At 40.4% G+C, this 24,579-nt stretch overlaps 1 protein-coding gene across 1 annotated transcript in view; it reads left to right on the plus strand.

Moving 5' to 3' along the window:
- Positions 1-24,579, plus strand: part of GALNT9 (polypeptide N-acetylgalactosaminyltransferase 9) — a 301,146-nt gene that overhangs the window by 1,981 nt on the left and 274,586 nt on the right. The window lies entirely within an intron of this gene.

Consider the following 24,579-nt stretch of genomic DNA (forward strand, 5'->3'; position numbering starts at 1 on the left):
ATGTTTGGAGCAAACAAATAATTGTGCCCTTAAACCATTTAATGCTTAAGGCTAGATTCTCTTAACAGTGTCCTCCAGACTCAAATGAGGTTAATGATAACAAGGCTGCCAATTTGAGTTATCTTTCTCACTGGAGTCTATAACAGGGATTCCTGTTTCAGAAGCATTGATTTATTGGCCTGCTCTATTATATAGTATTGCTAAGTGTGCCCAAGTATTTCTAACACAACTTTCCACTAAATATGTTGCAAGTCACCCATGAGAGGCTAGGTGATACTATAGTGTGTAAACAATGATTAAGTATTTATAATATAATTTTCTCAAATAATCATATTTTAATCAAAATCAGACTGTGGCTGTGAGTACGTCTACAGCTGTTAAGTAGAAAATACTGTATTCAAAGCAATCACTTGTATGCTATTTGTCTAAGCCCATAACTGGCATATATGCACCTTGTTACGTATGTATTAAACACCAGCTTACAGGATGCATAAAAAGTGTGTATTTACTTTAGTTACTTGTCGATTTGAAATCCTCATACACTGGGCTCTTAGCCTAATATAATATTAGTAGGTACAAAATGCAAAGTGAAATATGTTACCCTCTAATGCCAAATATACACATATGACCTTTTTCAGGACCATCATCATTATAAATCTAGGAGAAAGTGAATGGAGACAATGTGAGAGTGCAAGCTTAAAGTATATATTATATGTACAGATGTCTCTTCATACACTGTGACTTAAGTTGCGCCAAACAGCCCCTACCGGCGCGCCAGGTCCCTGTCAACTGCAAGAGACAAAACTACTTTGCTAGATTGCACTGATCAATTTAATGTGCAACATTTGTGAATCTGTGTGTGAATGAGTCTGAATCTGTATACAAAGTGCCACAATTCAGTGGCCGCAGCTTTTTCTCACACAGATGAAGTGCTTCATCTGCGACTTTCTACGTGCATAAAACTAATTCCTGGGCAGTTAAAGTCACAGCCCAGCATCTCTAGAATGTCTGTGATGTGGATATTACCCAATGGTGTATTGAGGGTAGGCATATGAGGACACATCTGTACAGTATATCAAGCGAGTGAAATATTTGTGAAAATAAAAATAACAAGTTTTTCAAGGTGCAAATTTTCAAGTGTGTTGGGCACAATTTGGAAACACAGAGACAGGAAGTGTTACATGTCAAGTTTTCTGCTGATGCAAATAAAGGATGTGACTCCTCATACAATGGCACATCGCAATGAGTAACATCACAAGTTTTTCCTTCTACCCCATAGAGATGAGCAGGAAAATTTGCAATGTTGAGCTACCGTAATAGGAGGGAATGAGTACAGCCATCCATTGCAGGATGTATCGGTTTCTAAGGCAAATACATGTAGTGTGCGGATGCTGTAGGACACTGATTGGTGGGTGACAGGTCATCCACCAATAGGCAGAGCACTGAAGGGTTGCATTATGCAATATTGTCATCACTCCCCATTGGCCCTTATGGAACCATCTCTGGTTACATGTCTGATTTATATCTGTAGACACCCAAATATTAGACCTCATAGACCTCAATTTTGTGTCTTGTACTACTGTTTTAATACAAGTACAATACATGAAAATGGGTCTTAAAATGTAATCAATTGTTTCTAATAACTCCAGATCCATTTGCAATGTTACTTGTTCAGAAGCATTGCCTCAGTGTTGCAGATTTTTGTATGGTGCCTGCTCCAATCAATGCATTTAACTCTGGTAAAAACATTGAGATAGATGAAGTCACCTCCATTGATGACCTAATTTAATCTTTATTTTGCATTTCACTGGAGGTTGAACTTATATTTATTTAATGCTAATGAAATACTTGTAAGTATAAGTCCTTAAGTACTTTCAATATACTTTTAGTTCCCCATCAACACACAGGTGGTTATATAGTAATCCATGTTGATTCTTCAAATGTGTACTTATTTATGTTTTAGACATAAATATATAGATAGATATACATTCATATATATATATATATATATATATATATACACACACACATTTACATACATACATATATATGATATCAGCTTCATATGTAATCTTCTAGGTGGTAGTAGCCTTAGAACCTTGAGAGCTCAAGAGCTTACAGTAATTCAATATGGTTACCCATTAATTATAGTGGCGTTCCACTCTCTTATCCATTTTATAGCTAACATGATATCATCAGAGTCACAACGCATAAATGTGAATCTATACTATTGTACATAGAACATGTAAGCAATTTAATTGCAAGCTTTCAAGACTGCTTAGACCTCTTATTTGCAAGAACCTTGCTTGTAGCAGCTGAAAGCTGCAATAGTATTGTGTCTGCTTCACAGCATGCCAACCTATTTATAAATCATTTGTCTTAAAATAACAATAGTTTTTAGATGATAGTGTCACATTTATTTATAACTACTTTAAATGTATAATGCCAGGCATCCTAAAATAGTTGTAGTGTGGTTTGCAACTGACTTTGGTGTCCTAAAGGAGTCTGGAGAATCTGTAAAGATTGACAAAAGGTAATAACAGAGACATTTTCTTGGTTTCTTGTATAGAGAGCAAGAGACATACACAAATGTATCCATTCACACATTCTCAAATTAAATGCCTTTAATTCTGTGTTCATCCAAATCAGTGGCAGAACTAACAAATGGAGGGCCCAGTGGTAACAATATGCTTTGGCCTTCCGCACAACCCCTGCTTGCCCCCCATTAAAACACAAACTAATACAAAATAAATATAGTTCTGGTTCTGTGATTAACTGTTTAACACAAAATGCTAAATGTTATTATCCATTAAATACAATCAAATCATTATGTCATCAAATAATGTTGTATAAGTTGCACTGGTTTCCTATCACAAGCACACAAACACACCATCACACACACTAGGGCAAAATTTACTTGGAAGCCAGTTATCCTGCCAGTATATTTTTGAACCATGGGAGGAAACTGGAGTACCCGTAGGAAACCACCAGGAAGGAAGGACACAAAGATATTAAACTCTATATAATGGTGTCATAGGAATCAAACTTAGGACCGAAGTATTTAAAAATAAGAAAATACATTTATTTTTTTCAAATTAACAACATTGACAGGTCAAAGATAGTGAGTTTTACATAACCTGGTAAATTTTTTGTCATTCATAGAAGTACACTATAGCACACATTTGTACTCTGCAACCAAACTATCTGCCTGCAGCTTTTCTATATCATGAGTATGTATTAATATTTTCATAAAACATTCATGATTAACTTTTGAAAACAAGTTTGTAAAAAAATTTTTTTATTGAGGCTAATATTCACATACTGTACATATTGTCCTTTTTTGTATAGAGATGTGCAGTTCGGTTTTACTTGGATATGTTCAGATCTCAAAAATGGCATCATAATGTTTATCCGGCTGTCACGTGTTTTGGATAGCCAATAAGAGAAATAAAAACTAATCCGAACTTTCGATAATTTGGCGATAAGAACCGAATAAAAACGAACCCGCACATCTTTATTTTTGTACATTGGAAACATGTTTTCACAAGCACTGGTTATCTGGTAGCAGAAAAGACACAAGATGTAATTTACAAAGTGCACCCAATGTGTACTACAAAACCACTTGGATTTGCACCAGTACACCTGAATGATTCGCCTAGCACATTTCAAGGTGTGCGCTTGCTCTTTGCTCTTGGGAGACCCTCTGCAAACTAAAATTGAGTCTCATGTGCAGAGAGGCAGCAAAATCTTCAGAGGCTTGCTGTGCAAAAGGGTAAATGTAACAATACAGAAATAGAAGTTGCTCAATCAATTTTAGGTTCACAGCAGGTGCTAGAAATTGAGGGGTTAGCTAGAAAATAGTCAAACAAGAAATTCCTTGAGCATACAACTGTGGACTTATAAAAATAAGCTGTTATTCTATTTGTACATAAAATACAGGAGTCTTCATCACACACAATTGCATATAAATGATACAGTAAGTCAAGCAAAATGCCAAGCAAGATGCTCCTGCTAATACAGTGAACCTCTCTAAACAATGAGAGTCCCTATACTGGATCACATACAGTATTCATGTGCTGGAGGACTTTTATGTGTGTGTGCACCTAGATAACCCCGTATTGTCTTCGGTCTCCAAAAGCTACAGTTTATTATCCCATTATACAGGCGTCTATAAACATACTGATATAATTTATATATTAATAAATAATTGAGGAAGAAGTCTTGTAAAGATCACATACAAAAAACAATCTTTTTTTATCTGCCCTGCAATTCTGATTTTATCTTCAATTAGATGTGAGTGTTAATTGTTTTCACAGCATGTTTGTGTGAAGTGCTATTTTTGGTCCATTTTGTACATAGTAGATATTTGAGACTGATAAATTATTCCTTTCCTAACACCTACACAGGCAGCCAACACATTTGCTTAATATTTTCATCTCACATGTAAGTTAATAGCCAGGACTGGTAGGGTGTCCAGGTAGCTCCTAGATATTTTCTTTTAGTAAGAACCAGAGTGGGAATATAATTCATTTATTTCTTTATTATTTTCTTTCTGCTTACTGTTGCTAATACAGTAGGTCATCAATGCATGTAAAATAAACAATCTTTTCCAACTAGAACATAGTTTATATACCAAAAGCAGTTGTGGGGTCAGATGCATGCTTTATTGTCAATTTGGCTTTTTTCTCCTCTAGTTTTACTATTTCTTTAGAGTAATATCTATGCAACACACTGCATAGCATGTAATTATATTATATTAAGTAATGTATTTCTTTCCCATTATTATTATTATTATTATTATTATTATTATTATTAAAAATAGGTTCCAAAGAGAGTGGGGTGCAGCTTGTGCAAAATACAGGCCCTGGTCTGTCTGGTGCCTTGCACTGCCAAGGAGGTGTAGCCATGTTCCCCAAGTTGTTTTGGTCAAACCCGCTCCTATTGCACTCATTTGTGACAGCTGTGACTATGACCTATGTATGCAATTGCCATGCAAACTTGAATACCAGGTCCAGAAATTTTTCTTGGTGCCCCTGAGTAGGACGGAAACATTAAGTAACATGAACATTTTCTGTCTAATGTGTATTAAATTTAAATCTTTGTTTTAACCATTCAACACTTTTACACTGAAAGATAAACATAGCTCTTCTGACTGTTTTCTCAATACACAACTTATCCCAACGGTGAATAACAAACCATTTTATAGCTTTCCATGGTCATCCAATAATGACGGTGACACAAGAGAATACATTACATTTCAGGTAACTACAAAGTTTAGAAGCTTCCTGAATGTAATTAAAACAAAAAAGGGACTCTTAAATATATTTGGATAGAACTATAATTATATTTCAGTACCTTCAGCACAAAAAGAAATAAAAATTCTATCTTGCTTTTACAGATAATTAAGAAAACATTAAAAATAGCATGCTGGTCCAAATTGCAATCTCTGGGGACCTCTCATGGCATAAAACAACTGGAGCTTGTGCCACTTGCTAATACATGAACACAAGCATTATATAGCATTTATATTAGAATTAGACGCTTGGCTGGATGTTGACGCTTGGGTGCAAGAACATAATGAAACTTAAGTTGGGAGGAGCACAACAGAGAGATGAAGTCTATACAGAAGTGGTTTAGTGTCGGCAAAATATCTATATATTACTTTGGAAGTATATGTCAGAAATATATATTGTAATTTTACTACTCCAAATATAATAAACATGCAGGAACTGCATCCAATTTTACTCTATCTATCTGAATTCCCTAGGAAGACCAAAAGACCACCTATAAAAAATGGTTTGTTCATTGAGTTGAATTGAATCGTTGATTACAATTCAGCGACATGGCCAATAAACAGGCTCATTCCATCATAGGCACTGCACAATGTGCACTGTGAGGTAAAGAATTTATAGCAGGCATATTGAACAAATCAGAAAGTCAAAACTTTAGAATACTGCAGTAAAGTGGTATCTGCCCCAATGGGCTAACAATCTAGTTTGGAACATACACACAAAGAGACAAATTAGACATTTTGAAAATGTAAATGTGTTACATTTACAGGTGTAGTCATTATTGGAATTATCTACTGTGCTAGCAACCCAGGAGTTTATTTTAAAAAATAAAAAGTCTGTGTCAAGAGACAAGAGAGATGGCAGACCAGAAGCAAAAAGCTATCAGAGAAAATGGGTTAAACACCAAAATTAAAATTGTTAGATATTAATCCTTGAAAGTACATTGTTCAGTGTAAATCTGACATGCCTCTACAACATTCATGAATAAAGTACTGTACATTATACAGTATCACTGTAGATCATTGCGTCTAAATCCCACATGGGTTTAGTCACTTCTAACCAACCAGAGTGGTTTTTACCCAAGCTCTGTTTCTTTGGAATGACTAGCCATGCTGTTTATCTTTCCAATGATTTTACCACTACCAGCCAAGGCGGTGGGGTATAGACACCATTTTTAAAATTATAATTTTGTTTTAGATTAGTAACAACTACTGCAAATATGCATGCTGATTATATGCACCAGCCTCAGGCACCCCCTAATAGATACACCTGGCGACAGGCATATCTGCTGGTTTCTGCAGGGCTACATTCTACATATTTGAGATAACATTCCCTTATTGTACCTAGGCTGTGTGAGAATGTCCCTTCCCTCTACTATAGTGCCTCTCTCATTATAAGATCTACTTTCAACATGCAGACAGGTCTGCAATATGTATTTGTCTAAGTTTTCTTTCTGAGCAAGTGTAGTATGAAATCATACACAATATGTTGTGTTAACTGGTGTAGTACATACTCTGTATAAGCCCCTTTGTGTTGGATCTGTTAGAAAACACATGTTTGCTAACATGGCAATGTGCTGCAGAGGAAGAAAGCAGGACAAGGTGGACTTACGTAGCTTAGTATATGCAAACATTCCAGTTATTTCATGTACATTACTGAGCTCAGTGTATTTACCTACTCTTTGTGGCATCTGAAAAGACTGTAGACTTGAGGCAGCTGTGAAAGAAAAGGAAACACTACAGGGTTGATTAAGATTTGCCAAAGGATGACAATTAGCAAAGTATGAATTAATGGGTTCCTAAAAAGCTAAGGAGTAATAACACCTTGTAGATAGTGGTTTAGCTGAAGTGTGATCTGTTAGATGCGATCATCATAACTGCTTAGTGTAGGATAGGCTGTAATAGATGACTACAATAAATGATACGCAGGTTAATCTGGTATAGTGTAAAGTAATGTAACTCTTTTATATTGAGCCACTTTGCTTTTAATTTTTTACATATAGCAAATAGCATGTGTGGGATTTTGCAACCACTATACATAACTTCTGTAAACCAGTCTGTGAGTGGAAACTGATGTTCTTGGTGTTACAGAGGGTCTCAGTTTTCTGCACTATGCCTGTAGGTCTGAAATAAATCTATTCACAGTAAAGCAGAAAATGTTGATAATGTGTACATTAGGACATACTGGAACATTAGACCGCATTACTGAACATCTAAATGTATAATAATTAAAATTAGGAGGAAGTATTGGGCTAGTAAATAAAATGTAATAATAAATGAAATTGATGGGGTAAAATATTTTAAAAGAAGATATTCAACATTAGTAGACCTTAAATTCAGAGCTGTAACTAGACTTTTTGGTGCCCTGTGCCAGAAAGAGCATTGGTGCACCCCTAAATTTCAAATGGGGACAAAACGCACCCGAAAAAGAGGCATGGCCTTATGGGGAAGGGCCAGGGAAAAGATGGGGTGGCCAGGAGATGCTGGGGATAAAATAAGAGGAAGCTACAAGTGAGAATGATTATAAACAGAAAATTGAAAGGTTCAAACAGCGCCCCCCTGCCCTTCGGTGCCCTGTGCAGTGGCACAGGTCGCACTACCCTAGGTACGGCCTGCTTAAATCAAGCCAGCTCTACGATTCGGCAAAACTAAGTCATGATGTGCACCAATTGTTAGAGGGCATGTAAAGAATTGAGTGAGTTACATAAAGTAGCAGGCTTGTTGATGAGACACTGATATACACAATGGCTCTGATTCTGAGTGGAACATATGCCTGTTTGTGGAGCATATCTTGTGTGTTTTTGCAGTGTGCATGCTCCAGAACTGAGTGTACATAAGTATGGGTGTTGCAAAGTAATACACATTTCAATTGGATCTATACTTACTGTCAGCGCCTTAACTAGGGTAGTGCGACCATGGCACAGGGCACCGCAGCGCAGGTGGGTCTGTAAATTTTCCTGTTTATTATCATTCTCTCTTGTAACTTAATCTACTTTTATCCCCAGCATCTTCTGGCCTCTCCTATCTCTTCCCTTGTCCTTTCCCATGAGGCCATGGCCCTTTTTCAGGTCCACTATCTTATACTCCTATCTAAAATATAGGGGGGGGGGTGCCATTGCTCTCTCTGGCACAGGGCACCAAAAAGTCTGGTTACAGCTCTGCTTACTGTATAACTGAAGATGGGTAATGGGGCAAAGCTCAGTGAGGGTGTGTTGGCACAACTGCAGGCTAAGCAGAGTTGGATGTAAGTGAAAGTATGCCTGTTTCCAGGTGTATCTTATGCACTCAGTATATTTAGGTGCAAGTCCCCACCTATGAAGATGACTAGTAGCAAACCAAGCACTGGGTGCACTGCAGGATGCATACATCTTTGCATATAGATTTTTTCCATGCCTGCAGTTCGGGAGCAGGCAATGTTCAATTTACTTTCTACTCTGCACCAGGGCCTATATAAGTATTTATAAGAAATTCCAATGGAAGTCGAGACACCATGGAGTTTCCTTTATTGAGATTGTTAATGAAAATGTCTGACTGTCACTATTCTCTTTTGGACTCAGACTCTAAGCATAGACAATGCTGATGAGCAGCCCAGGAAAGGATTTCAGTTTAATGTTAGTGTAATCTGTTCAGACACAAAGCACACAGATTTCCACCACAGAGCATGTTAATTTGGTTTCATGTGGATGCTAATGACTTTATGATCACATTATACTGCTTAATTGTCATATGCTAAAAAAAATATCATTTCTTCCTCAGGAGATTTGACAAAGCGAAAATATGACCATGCTTAGTAAACGTAAAAGGATTTGATTGTGATTTTGTGCTGGGGAGGCGTAAAATAATGAAGGGACAGTAAAACCAAACCACAAATTACAGTGAAAACATACTGTACAGTGCATAAGAGTCATCATTACCCTTTGCTCTGTGACTGTACACTACACACACATATGGGCTCAGAGGCCCTGATTCAGAGATGTGCGCTAATGCTGCTACGTCTGTGTACACAGCGGCCGTGCAAAGGTATACAACTATCACAGATGCCTACATTTCTACACCCACATGCGCCTTTGCAAATCCAACCATCTGCGTACACAGACGCAGCATCGGTCACAGATCCTTTGTTAATCGGCCTTCTGAGTAACCCTGTGGTCGTGCAGAGTGGCCATGTGTACAGTGACATCTGAGCTATTTTTATTGCATAAGGGAAAACAGATAAATACTGCAACACCCCCTGGAAATGGTTGTAATACGCCTGTGTTTTTGCCACCAATCGCCCAAACACTGCCTGACTGTCAATCACATACAGGTAAATAGGATGGTAATGACTCATGCATAGTGTGACTTAGGGCCTGATTCAGAGCCGGACGCTCTTTCAGAGCGCTCGCTCTGAATCAGTGCCCTCCCTCTCTTTTTTTAGAGCGGCCTCCTGGCCGCTCGCATAGCTGTGGGTGACCACCCACAGCTATAGCGAGTGGCCAAAAAGATGGTCGCGATGGTCAAGACCATCGCGACCATCGGGCTTGCGACGAGACCCTTGTGGTAGGGTCTCATTGCCGCAAGCCCTGGAGTGCTTTTGGCTCTGATAGTGATGTCAGTGGGGCTGGCCCCAGATGGTAGGCGTTCCCATGGGAACGCCTCCGTCTGGGCAGCAACGCCCCTGGCACACCCACCAAAAGGGGCATGCTGCCACTCAACATCGATAGCATGCCCCCTTTGTAGCGAGACCCATAGCGATGGCTTGCCCGTCGCTATGCGGGTCTCGCACATGTGCACGACGGAGCCGGCTCCCTCATGCGCGTGCGCACTTGGCCAACATCGACCTGCTTGCGAGTGCTCAGCGCTCGCGAGTGGGTCTGAATCAGGCCCTTAGACGCATGCACAGTTTACTGATAATCGCTCGATTGCGTAAATATTGGCATTGCATCTATCTACAAACAAGGCCCAGAGTTGGATGCATTTGCTCCGCGATCATGCGGGGAAAGACGCCCATAAGGAAAGTACATTTACCTCTTAGGTGCATAGTGTTCATTTGGGCGCATCTCAGCTGGAACACATTAGGATTTGTGCCAGTAATATGCCAAAAATACAAGACACAAGAATTGGGCTTGACAATGTTAGTACTAAATGCAAAAATTACCATTAGCCTATTTGTACGTTAATATAATAATGTTAAAAAGTGCCACATACACAAGAGATAATAGTCTGAGCATTTATTAATAAATGTGAAAATCGCATTTACAATATAAAATATAATTACATGCAAACAAAAAAATGCAATATTACATTTTTAATTAAATACAAATATCTAATTTTAAAAAAAAGCTAATGTGAAAATTATTTTGTGCAGAAGTCGAAATGCAAATATTAAAGAAGTAATTAATATACATACATCTGCTTCACTTTGAGTTTCAGTTACATTGTGTGAACACACCCCTAATCTACTTGGCCTATGCTTGCCAGCCCCTTCCTCTGCAGCTCCACTTCTTCAGATGTAGAGTGGGAAGTGTAAGAGTCACAATACTATGGATATGGAATGTGTTTCTTGTGCACATAATGTACATATGATGCAGATAGTACAGACATACATCTAACACTTTATTAGCACCAATTTCTCAGCATTCTGCACATGTACAGTACTCTGCATACAAGTATTTTATTTTATAGTTTTATTGTCCATGTTGTTTTTCTATGTCCATGCAAGGTCTGCCTGTATTCTACATTTGAGCCTCAGTGTTTCTTTTATCATATGATAAGTGGCAGAGTGCAACAAAGCTTATACATGTGCAATGACTACAACATTTTACTGTAAGATGCTTTTAGCACATTCTCCAACTGACACCTGTACAATTGAATGGACAATGTACTCTTTCCCTAAAGGTGTTATGCATAGCCACTGCTGTAAATGCCATCTGATTGCATTTGATCCACTTACAACCAATCACGTTACCTTTTTAAGACAGTTTTTGGTTTCTTTACTAAATAACTCTCCTTTTAGCAATGTGCACTGTCTGGGCCGACAACAGAAATCATGGGGCCCTGTACACCCATTTTATTCAGGGCTCCCCATCCCCAGGTCCCTGGCAGGTACAGGTCCATGAGCCTCATCCCCCTTGAGTCTACCAGTCACCCTGTGTCACTGCAAGGCTAGCCCCGCTTCTGTCCCTCCAGCCCCCACACTTACCTTATTCTATGTATTCTGGCTGCACCTGACGCAGTTCCTCTGCTCAGTCTTTCAGTGGTGACATCACGTGCACTGTACTGAAACAAACAAAAACAATCTTTATTGCACTGCCAGTGCTGGTGCCGGGTGCAATACAGTGGCTCCCCACCGGACGAACCTTGAACAGCTGCCTGCATTGCTGCTGCAGTGATCTGCAGGGGCCCTGTACATGCCTGCACCCTGCTGGTCACTGCAGCAGCACAGGCAGCAGTTACACTGCGGGGGCCCCTAGGACTTCTGGGCCCAGTACGCTTGTGCACCTTGGCCCCCCTGTTGCCGGGCCTGTGCACTGTCCAATTAGTAAGAGGTAAATAGGCCAGTTATAGGATCTGTATGTAATATTCAAGTGTTGCATTTAAAATAACCAAGTTAATCACTTGACTCACTTTGCATCTATTAGTAACACTCTATTATTAAATACGTTTATTTAGGATTTTGTTTCAAATGAAATATAATTAAGCAAGGAGGGTTATTTCATAGTTTGGATTATATGTAATGTTTTCATCTACTAAGCCTCCTTTAGTATATCCTCAGAAAACATACAGTTATGTTTTGGTTTTCAAGCACCTAAAATGTGCTCATTCCATAATAATTGTCTTAGTTTAGATGCTGCAACAGCCAGTATTACAGCGCAATAAGCATGGTGAGCTGGAGATTGCTGTTGGGGAAAAAGAGACTGGCCTGGAAAACTGGAGCAAATGGGAGCCCTAGTCATGCTGTAATTATCTAGTTGTATGAGAGGTTCAAGCTGCTATTGGTACTAGTCCTTGCTGGGCAGCAGTAAAACTTAAGAAAGGTTTTCAAGTTGTCTACAATTCTCTGGGGCATATTTATTAACAATATTTTGTAGGAAAAAAATGAAGTTTCCCTAGAATGTAAAAAGGGGTGACCTCAGCAGATATCTGAGGTATCTACAGCAGTTCCTCTATTTTTGTTTGAAAAAGGTTTTTATGGAGGCTGCTAAAATATGAAATGTACCAAGGTCCAAAAAGCTACACTTTCCAGATCCTGGCCCTGATAGCTAATGTCATCTTTAGATGGCATAAGCCATTGCGCCTCTAGGCTACATTACATATAATATTCGGGAGAGGGATCTAATGGAAGTCCTTTAATGCACAGTGGCTCTGTCAGGCCTGAAGCATAAGCAATCACTTTACTTTTTACACATTACAGGGATAGGCTCCTCTTGGAACCGAGTTTGTCCCTGTATGTGTTTGTTAATAACGTGGTCCAAAAATGTATTTCTTATTGATGCGACATGTGGCAATAAGTAATTAGAATTATCAGGACAAATTTGCATATAAACATAAATATGCCACTTAGAGTTCTAGTTTCTACTTAGTTTCTACTTCCGTGGGCCGGCTGGAGGGGCCCGGCGGGGGTCCGGGTCAGTAGTATGACAGGGAGAAAAAAGGAGACCGCTGATGGTCAGCGACAGTAGTCTCTCTCAGACAAGCATATGCTGATGTGTGCTGGGCTGCAGAGGGTCCAGGGAGGCTGCTGAGGAGCACCAGTCTCTTCTCCTTCCCTGCAAGTATTATTGGGGGAGCAATTGCTCTGATCGCCCCTTGATGGATCTAGTCCCAGATTGAGGGGGACAAATCCGCACTTTTAAAAAATAAATAAAGTGGGAGGGGATGTGGCAGGTACATGGAGATAGAATTCATTGTCTCCCGCTTTTGAGCATCTTAAAGTGACTGTAGAAGGCAGCACATTAGTTGTGGAAGCTCTGACTGTTGCCTAGAGAATAGTGTAGTTATAGCTTACATCATGACCTTGTGAGTGGCAGTGGAATGTCCATCCATGTGAATGTATAAGTGAAGACAGCAGGACAGGGGTTTCCAAATATTCGTGTTTGAAGGGAGTGTGATCAGCACATTCAGGGGATGAGACTAGTACTTAAGTGCCAGTTCTAATCATGTCCAGTTCTAGACGAAGTGGAGACAAGGACAAGAAATTCCTTTGCCCCAACCCCCATACATGTTGCCCCCATAGCCTCACACACACTTTGCCACCATAGCCTGACACAAGCGCCGCCCCATAACCTCACACACACACGCTGGAAGGGAGGGGGAGTTGAGCTCTAAATAATAAACGAAGGTGGCCAGTATGAAATATTAGTTTCTTTTGAAGGAATAAAATGATGTCTCTCAGAGGTAACTAGAAAATTTAAGCTATAAATTATTTCTAAATCATATGCAAAGGTAAATCCTGGTTTATATTATATGACCTTCGTTGACTTGCTGTGGGACTGAAAATTCAACATTGCAAAAGTTTTAAGACAAATATTCAATATTCATTTTCTGCCGATCGTGAAGTCCCTCGCTATTCAAACAGCATACACAAAAACTTTACTTAACAGGGATCAAGTCTAAGCATAATGACTATGTAATTGTGTCTTTGTTGCCATCTAATAACACTCCTGTACTACAACATGAATATATTATGTAAAAAAAATGAACATACATCTGTTTATGCAAGTTAACTTTTCTTATTTGTCGCTAATTTCTTTATGATAGAATGGATGAATGCAGTAACGTGAAAAGACTAAATTTTTTTTTTTAAATGTGTTTACCAAATGCAGCAATTCCATAACTGAAGTGACAAGTTTTGCCATGTAACTAGTAAGGAAAAAAACAGACGAATGAATGAAGATGGCTGAGTTTCCATGCACAGACACTAACACTTAGCAAAGTGCATGGCAGTAGTAAATCAGGGTGTACTTACCGACAATTGACACAGCCTCTGCTGCATCTAGTCTCTGTCACCATGCTGTATGTGAATGACTACTGAGCAGGAACAGCTGCTGCACCATGTGCTGCCCTCCTGCCCAATGTTGGCATTCCTCTGGTAGACCACAATGGGAACACTGCAACCTAGCTGCACTTGGCCGGATGAAGCCAGGAATTGTTCGATCAGCCTGACAGGGGTGGCTCAAAACACAGGCTGACAGGTCCATCACCAGAAGTTCAGCCGGTGGCTGGGGGGTTGTGCCCTTCCCTGCTACTTGCTCTTGGCAATGGCCCTTTCAGCCCATGCCTTGAGTTGCCCCTGGTCCTAATCCAGCCCTCTCCATTCTCCCGTGTAATACAACATGCACCCCTGCTTGCTTTTTGTGCTTTTGCATTGCAGATCAGCACAATAGAAGACATACACCTATCAGCCATAACATTAAAACCACCTTCCTAACATTTTGTAAGTGCCCCTTGTGCTTCCATAACAGGCATGGACTCCAATCATAGCCAGCATTAATGTTTTCAGCAATTCGTGCTACAGTACAGTAGCTCTTCTGTGGATCAGACCAGAGGAGCTAGCCTCTGCTCCCCATGCGCATCAATGAGACTTGGGTGCCCACTACCCTGTTGTTGTTTCATCGGTTGTCCTTCCTTGGAACGATTTTGGTAGGTACTAACCACTGCACACTGGGAACACCCCACAAGACCTGCCATTTTGGAAATGCTCTGACCCAGTCATCTAGCCATCACAATTTGGCCCTTCTCAAGAGCCTTACGCTTGTCCTTTATTCATTGACAGGTGCCATTGTAACAAGATAATATTATTCACTTCACCTGTCAGTGTTTTAATGTTATGGCTGATCGGTGTATCTCCCACTGTCAGGACAGTTCTTGCTAGGACAGCTAGACTAAGTAAAATATCCTCATTCTCTCACACAATTTATTTCCAATGCTCCCTCTTCTATGAATTTTTTTTTCTCAGCCTCATAGCTTGATTCCCTTATATAGTTAATTTAAATATAACAAATGTACATACATATCTACAATCAACCATCACAACAGAGTCTAGTTACAAAGACAACTGGAGTCAGCCAACATACATACAATTAGATAGCTGAACCTTAAGTTTCTGTATATTATTAAAAGAGGGTTTTGAAAAAATTAGAATAACTTCAATTAAACTATAATTACATTTCCATGCAGTCTCATTGCTACAGCATTGACACTAAGGGGCCAATTCAGAACCGCTCGCTAAATGCGTTCGCTTGCTAGATGCGTATGCAAATTCTGCAAGGCAGGCGGTCGCACGGCAAGGCATTAGCACTATGGCCCTCATTCAGAGGCGCTCGCAAGAAGCGAGTGCTCGTTCTGAATGAGGGCGGCCGCTTGTATATTTAAGTGAGGCCTCCTGGTCGGTAGCTAAGCTGTGGGTTACCACCCACAGCTTTAGCGACCGACCAGGTTTATGGTCGCGATGGTCAAATCCATCGCGACCATCGGGGCTTGTGATGAGACCCTAAGGTTGGGTCTCTGCAACCGCAAGCCCCAGGGAGCTTCCTGCTCTGATCGAGCAGGAAGCTCCCCACTGACATCACTGCTGATGTCAGTGCGGCCGCCCACAAAACGGCAGGCACCTCCGTTTGTGAAACCACCCCCCCACCACGCCTACAAAACGGGCCGAGCTGTCGATCAACATCGACAGCTGGCCCTTTTGTAGTGAGCTCCGGAGCGAGAGAGTTTCTCTCTGGGGCTTGCGCACGCGCAGTGCGGCCGCTGTGCGTGCACAGGGCCTAAACATCGACCCGGTTGCGAGCGCTCAGTGCTTGCGACCGGGTCTGAATGAGGAACTATGTTTTGGCGAGCGATTGCTCTGTGTATGCAGATGCCCACCAGCCTGTCTTAAGATGCCCACTTGCGTACGTCATCTCCAGGAAGTGTATGCAACCATCGGTAGCATCGAGTACCATCGGATGCATACTCAGCGCTTGTGGTTCACCATACCCTACCGCAAGCCCTGCGAGCGGTTCAGTGTAAAATACAGCAAGTGACGTGTACTATGATGCTGCCTCTTGATTATTCACGCCTCTGAAATGGCATTAGGATGCTCGGGCACGACTGCGTTTGCACCTCCACTCCCCCATTTCTAGTGGCCAGCCCCTATCACCACCCATAAATGGCTTCTCCTGTCATTCATTCAACCGGGCTGTCTATGTGCAGAGAGCGTTCGCTTCACAATCGATTACACTGGTTCGCGCATGCCGATTGCGATGCGTACGCATGCACAGAATGCAAACAATTGGCTGGCTACGTGCGAACACATCCTAGCGAGTGGGTCTGAATCAGGCCCTAAGTGCAAACTTGCCAGATCCCGCTCATTGAAAAATTAGCTCATGGGGTATATTTACTAAAGTGTGGGTTTTTAGAAGTGGAGATGTTGCCCACAGCAACCAATCAGATTCTATTTAACATTTATCTAGCACCTTCTAGAAGATAACAGCTAGAATCTGATTGGTTAATATGGGCAACATCTCAACTTCTAAAACTCACCCTTTAGTAAATATTACCCCATATAGTTCTGCAATAGCCCATGGGAGGAATTGCTGTGGCTGGGCATGCATAGGAGCTCCTCTTCAGCCATCTTGTATCCTGCAAATTAAATAGAAAAGTCTACACTGAACCAGCAGTCATAGGACAGCTATGTAAATGGGCTAAATTAACTACTGTGCAGCTAGCAGGAAAGTTAGGGTGCTCTGAACTCCAGTGCGAGACAAAGTCTATAATCATAGGGGGATTCACCCAGCGCACAGTAGCCTATGCCAATGTAATTTGTGGATTTATGAGAATTGTTCACAAATGTGGTTGTTATAACCTGAATGGTATAATATAAAGCAGTGGTGCTCTGTAAGAATAAACTATTTATTAAAATAGTCATGGTAATATGTGTTTTATATTTGAATACACAGTGTCTAGTACTCAACATAAAATTAATGCAGTCTTATACCGGGATAGAGATGACACGCAACATAAAACAAACAGTAGAAGTGATAATAATCCCCCAGGGTCAAAATTTGTAATCCAAAAGTGTACATACTACAGTGCACAATCCGCTACATGCAGTGAGATGAACGATTCCTCACAGTATAACCAAAGTATAGCTCAAAGTCAGTGTGAGATTCACAGTGCTAATTACATGTACTCTTGAAAATACAGATAATGCCCAGTGAATGATTGGTAAAAGTTCTTTGATCACTGGAAGTAGAAATGAGTACTTACTTGGATAATAATCTGCAGGATGAGCCACTTCTCTGCCTCAAAAGTTTTCTGGTTCTTCCCTGTGAGTGGAAGAGCTGTCATAGTGTAAAGGGACCAATGCACTAGCGACAGATCACCGCGTCCCTGCGATCCTGAGATGCCGGGTTGCAGGATCATGTTGGATTTCACTCATTTGGCTATCTGCAAATCGATGAAATTTAACATGGATCGCCGGCGAGTCTGCGTTTCTGATCCCATCGCAGGATCTGGCATTCCGTCGGTAGGTGTATTGGGGCCTTAACGCTGAGATGTTTTGCCGGCAACACCAGTGTGCTGAACCCACAGAATGATGGCTATGTCTCTGTCTAAGGGGTGCTCCTTGCACTACATCTATTAATCTGGTCTCTGCACAGTAGTTTTGCACAGATCTGAAACGTAACGTAACCCTAGCTACTAGTAATTTGTCTGGATATTCGGTTCAACCGATATCAACAGTGATATTTCCACATAAATCCACAACTGTTATCCCATTTTAAGCAAAATCATTTAGATACTACAGGTTATCTGTAAAATCAATACATTGTTCTGATTCCTCAAGTGTTTTTTTCCAAAGAGATATCAAGCACAACATCTCGACAAAACAAAAACTGGATTCTTGCAAGAGAAAGATGAAAGGAATATACCTATGAACACGCATCCTCTTGGACCAGAACATGATCAATACCTACCATACGAGTAATACACCAACATCTTAATGATGCACTAGGTGCTGACAGACAGATATCATGTTCAGCAGCCAAAAACAACTCTCTATTTTGGAGCCAGGAACTAGATTAACCTTCCAAAGTGTGTATATACAGTAGATAAGAGGGTGGTTGAATAAGTAAGGTAACAAAACCTCTCACGCGTGTAATATTCTCCATTCCATTCTAATTTCACACCAGGCCAGAGCAGGTAGACCACTGCTTCCCCTCACGGCCATTAGGCTGCGTCTTATATCAGTCATACTGTCCCAACATCAGTTGTAAGATGACGGGGCTGGCGGAAACAATGTCAAACATTGAGTTGCGTAGTGTAATTTGAATTCTGCATCTAAAGGGCACATCAGCAGCTGAAATTCATAACCAACTTTTTAAGGTGTACGTCACAGAAACAGATTTGGGTTTGTTGCACTGCCTTTGATAGCACAATCACCTAGCACTGACTGCAAGATGCAAGGTTAGCTCCTATTTTAAAGCACTAGAGGGCAAAACTCTGGGCTTAGAAAGAGCACTGACTGGTGTTTTTGATTACAGCAAAACTGGGACCTGAAAGCTTCTATTTTATCATGTGAGAAATTAACTCAAATCACTGAGGGCCATATCATCCGGCTAGTAATATGGCCACTAGGCATATGTGGTATGGGTTTTAAAAATGCATTGGAGTACACTATTAACATCACTGATTTTGACAGTTTTAAGAATAGGTTGGACATAAAATAAGTTACTAAGCAGTCCAATGTAGGCCATGCTTAATCTCGACAATTCACTAAAAAATCATATGTTGTGTATCTTCCAAACTGCAGAAATCCTATGCAAGAGATGGCCAGATTGACAATGTCCATGCATAATTTGGGTGCAAACATGTATATCTTAACTGTTATATGTATGTGCAATCAGGGGTACTGGAGAGGGCATACTTGGGTCCAGATGTTTTCTAGTGCTCCATTAGGTTTGAATTGTGGGCAGTGGAGATTACAAGGGTAGACCAGTGGTTTCCTATTTGTAAATGCAGTAACACCTGTTTTGCCTAAGCTGAGGGAGCAGCCTGGGGGCCAAGGGGTAGTGGATTGGTGAGGTCATGCCCCCAAGCTTAGCACACAGCATTGGTCTGTCTGGGAGTAGTTGAGATGGGAACAGATGGATAGGAAAGCTTTTAATGTTAGAGAGAATAATGAGAGCAAAAAATGTAAAGTAAAGGTGAAAGTGTAGTGAAAGAAAAAAGAACAGAACTTGTCATATAACAGGAAGGAAGAAGAGATTGTTTAGCCAGAGCTCATTCTCAGGATGAGTTGTGACTGTGAAGCAAGATGAATAATAAGGAACATAATGAAGCAATAAGATTGAGCACGCTTTTCATTTGCAGAGGATTATGGCACATCTGGGCTAGGGTTAAGAAAGGAGGCTCGATGCCAGCATATGATAAACTGCCAACAATCTAGAGACTTTACATTTTCCTATATACTTGTACACATAGGGAATGGGCAATGATTTAAAATGAGATGTTTATCTAGATAAGTTATTGGGTTCCAACAATAGAAAGAGTGCAGTGATCTATTAATCAGCATTTATTGGCCCTGGAGATGATAAAATCACCTGAGGTACTTTTAAAATTGTGAACACCAGAATATTGCATGCATTTTTAAAATTTGTGATTAAATATAGCTGCATCACTAATACCCATAGGAATTATAAACTTGGGCCAGCCATATATCATGTTTGAACATATCTAATTATTTTGAATTATCACTTTCAGGGCATGTCTAAATCTTTACCCTGGTATAGCACCTGGTGATTGAATTAAACAAAATTTTTGCTTATTGCTTTGTTCATTTAAAAAAAAAAAAACTAAACCAAAAAATATTACATGTCTACAGAGATCTTTTCAGCAAAATCCTTTCTTAATTAAAATAACACTCCTGTTGAAATATGATTTATGAGATCGTGATTTGACATAATGCCCTGATAGAACAGTAGTATTCAGACACAATGGCGTAAGTTCATTCCAGACACCCGGAGGCAAGTTATAATTTGATGCCCCCGTCACAGCCGCTGACACTGTAATTTAGCAATTCGCATGCAGACAGGCTATAAAGAGACGAAGGCAGCAGATGATGGTCTGACATGGAGCTCTCCACTAGTGTATGGTGGCTTCTCAGGCGGTGGGAAGGGGTGCCATGTATTGGGCGCCCATGACGGTACACTCCGGGTACATAGTTACAGCCCTGTTGAATATGTTGTGGACAATGGAGGAGGTGCCCCTTCAGAGCTGGAGCCCCTGTTCTTCAGACCTGTGTTTATCTCCTATGTCTTATTAGTTTTCAAAAACCATAAGTACTACATATTAGTTTTATTACACATGGGGTTTGGAAAATAGTATCATGGGGACCTACATTAAATATGTTTATTATTACTAGTAGATTGAGTCAGACATTAATCGTGTGCAACTACAGTCAACATACCGTAGGTGCTGTTGTAGATAAAATGATACAATTGACTTTTTTTAATTTAGAAATTATTGGTCCTATTGATGATGAAGATATAAATTATAGGGCCTGATTTAGAATTGCATGCTAATAATGCTGCAGCTGTGGTTATGCGAAATATGACAACGCAACAGCGGCCAGGACTTGTACTTTGATGCCCACCTGAGCCATCGCAGCTGTATGCAAACATCGACTCCCTGACTGAGTCTATGGTCACTCAGGATGGCCGCCGTAACTGAGATGCCGGAGCCATGTTTCCTGCGTACAGGATCTCAGCTTGGTGGCTGGTGCACGCCCCAAAACCTGAGTTTTTCTCCCCACTCCCTGTTACCTCCCACACAACGACTCCTGCCTGTCAATGACTTGCTAATAAATCCTCTGGGCAAACTTATTTGCAATTCAATCACCACTTGTTCGCATTGCAGCTGTGACGCATGCACGTCGGCCGATGATCGCACAACTGTGTGAACATAGCACCCAACTCTGAATCAGGCCCATAGTTTAAATGATGTGCCTTGCATATACCATTGTGCCTAGTAAGTTTGAGTAATTAATTAATATATCTGTGTCATGCTTGCCGACATTTTGGCTGCCCCCTCTGGGAGAGGGTAGCCAAGTCTGGCGTGGTGCGGAATAGGGGGCGCAGCCGGAGATATTATCCGGCATTAGGGTGTAGGGGGGTGTCCCATGTGATCACATCATTTTGGCCGCGCCCCACTACATGATGCCGAGATTACCAGCATTGTCAAGCAGGGGGCTGGGTTATGATGATGCAATTCAGCGCAAATCACATCATCCCCCCCGCCCACTGTGGGGGTTTGTGTGGGAGATTCTTTTACATCTGTTATTTTTACATCTACCTAATATCTCCAGCAGTGTTACATGTTTTTTTTTATAACTAATGATACTTTAATTGCCATACATTATATAATCATCAAGTTAACACAAGTACTGTATCTGTCATATCACTTCTTTGTGCTGATCTGTTCCTAATAACACAAGGTCATTACACGAGACAACTAAACAGAACATGGATCAGACCTCACCCTTTCACTGTTATATTTAGCAATGCAATTTTAGGAAGAAATGTCACACAGCAAACATGCAGAAGGCATTTTTAAATACTGATAAAATACTCTTAATGCTTTACAGTTTGTGATGAAATCATGCAATTTATAGGCAAGACCAGCGGTGAATCTCTGATGTGAAAGATGCTGGGTATCTTTATTAATAATTACTTATAAAATCTGACTTTCAGTCGTGTTGTGAACATTTTTTTTAAACTACAGTCAGGTGCATAAATATTGGGACATTGACAGAATTTTCATATTTTGGCCTCTATTCACCACCACAATTGCTTTGAAATGAAACAAACAAGATGTGCTTTAACTGCAGACTTTCAGATTTCTTTTGAGGGTAATTACATCCAAATCAGGTGAACGGTGTAGGATTTACAAAAGTTTCTATATGTGCCACCCATTTTTTAAGGGGCCAAAAGTAATGGGACAAACTAAACAATCCTAAATCTAACTTTCACTTTTTAATACTTTGTTGCAAATCCTTTGTAGGCAATTACAGCCTGAAGTCTGGAATGCATAGACATCACCAGACGCTGGGTTTCATCCCTGGTGATGCTCTGCCAGGCCTCTACTGCAAATGTCTTCAGTTACTGCTTGTTCTTGGGGCATTTTCCCTTCAGTTTTGTCTTCATCAAGTGAAATGCATGCTCAATCAGATTCAGGTCAGGGGATTGACTTGGCCATTGCATAACATTCCACTTTTTAGCCTTAAAAAACTCTTTAGTTGCTTTTGCAGTATGCTTCGGGTCATTGTCCATCTGCACTGTGAAGCGCCGTCCAATGAGTTCTGAAGCATTTGACTGAATATGAGCATATAATATTGCCCGAAACACTTCAGAATTCATTCTGCTGCTTTGTCAGCAGTCACATCATCAATAAATACAAGGGAACCAGTTCCATTGGCAGCCATACATGCCTACGCCATGACACTACCACCACCATGCTTCACTGATGAGGTGGTATGTTTTGGATCATGAGCAGTTCCTTTCCTTCTCTTCTCTTCCCATCACTCTGGTACAAGTTGATCTTTGTCTCATCTGTCTATAGGATGTTGTTCTAGAACTGTAATGGTTTTTTTAGATGTTGTTTGGCAAACTCTAATCTGGTCTTCCAGTTTTTGAGGCTCACCAATGGTTTACATCTTGTGGTGAACCCTCTATATTCACCCTTGTGAAGTCTTCTCTTGATTGTTGACTTTGACACATATACACCTACCTCCTGGAGAGTGTTCTTGATTTGGCCAACTGTTGTGAAGGGGTTTTTCTTCACCAGGGATGTAATTCTTCTGTCATCCACCACAGTTGTTTTCTGTGGTCATCCGGGTCTTTTGGTGTTGCTGAGCTCTCCGGTGCATTCTTTCTTTTTAAGAATGTTCCAAACAGTTGATTTGGCCACACCTAATGTTTTTGCTATCTCTCTGATGGGTTTGTTTTGATTTTTCAGCCTAATGATGGCTTGCTTCACTGATAGTGACAGCTCTTTGAATTTCATATTGAGAGTCGACAGCAACTGATTCCAAATGCAAATGTCACACCTAGAATCAACTCCAGACCTTTTACTTGCTTAATTGATTATGAAATAACGAGGGAATAACCCACACCTGTCCATGAAATAGCTTTTGAGTTGATAGTCCCATTACTTTTGGCCCCTTAAAAAGTGGGAGGCACATATAGAAACCATTGTAATTCCTACACTGTTCACCTGAGTTGGATGTTGGATTAATTACTCTCAAATTAAATCTAAAAGTCTGCAGTTAAAGCACATCTTGTTTGTTTCATTTTAAAGCCATTGTGGTGGTGAATAGAGGCCAAAATATGAAAATTCTGTCAATGTCCCAATATTTATGCACCTGACTGTATATTACTATTGGGTGCCCAACTCTACAAAACTCACCAGAAAATGAACTCAACAGAAAATGACCCCTGGCGAAGACCCAAGCTCGTTGTCAGACTTTTTGCCATCATCGCTGGTTTTGGGTGACAAAAAGTATCGCGCTCGTCCCCGCTTATCCCCGTATTCAATTCCAAATTGGTGAAAACGGAACCCGGCGAAACTTAAAGAAGCGAAAAGTTCTGTAAGTTTTGGAGAAATCAGCCTGACACCCCCTAAACGATGTACTGATGTGATACCCCCGAATATCCCAGCTGATGGTATTTGGCAACTTTAAATGGTCTCAATAGGTGCTATTTTGTGTGTTTTAAAAAGTGATGAAGAATAGCATTTGGAGGTTTCTTTGGAGAAAATAACTAGTCCCATTAAATTGGGGGTACATGAAAATGGGTACTAGCATATATTGAAGTTGCTAATGTGACGTTTTAAAAAACATGAACAATCCACCTGCCGCAACCACCTGCAATCATAAAAACACCTGCCGCATACTTAGGCACCCCCCTGGAATCTATTTAGCTAATTTTTAACTTTGTACCCCAACTTTTGTTTTTTATTTCGAAAACAAACTGAAAGTACTTTTTTGGGGTGTTCTTAATTATTATTATTATTTTTTTTTTTACACAGTTTACCTTTGGGGGGCTGTCCAAAGGGTGCTGGGTGGTTTTCCTACATTTGCACCCCAAAACCTCAATTCTGTACTTTTTTCCGCCTGCTATTCATAGGCGAAACTTTTTCGCCGAGTCCATTGCATTGACTTTCTGCCTAGGCGAAAAGTATTTGGAATTGAACACGGGGAAAAGTGGAATTGAAGAAAATGACATTATCATCGAAAAAGTATCGCCGAAATTGACTTTTTTCTTCTAACTGAA

This window comes from Taudactylus pleione, unplaced genomic scaffold, assembly GCF_031769625.1.
Source record: "Taudactylus pleione unplaced genomic scaffold, aTauple2 ptg000282l, whole genome shotgun sequence".
Taxonomy (NCBI): domain Eukaryota; kingdom Metazoa; phylum Chordata; class Amphibia; order Anura; family Myobatrachidae; genus Taudactylus; species Taudactylus pleione.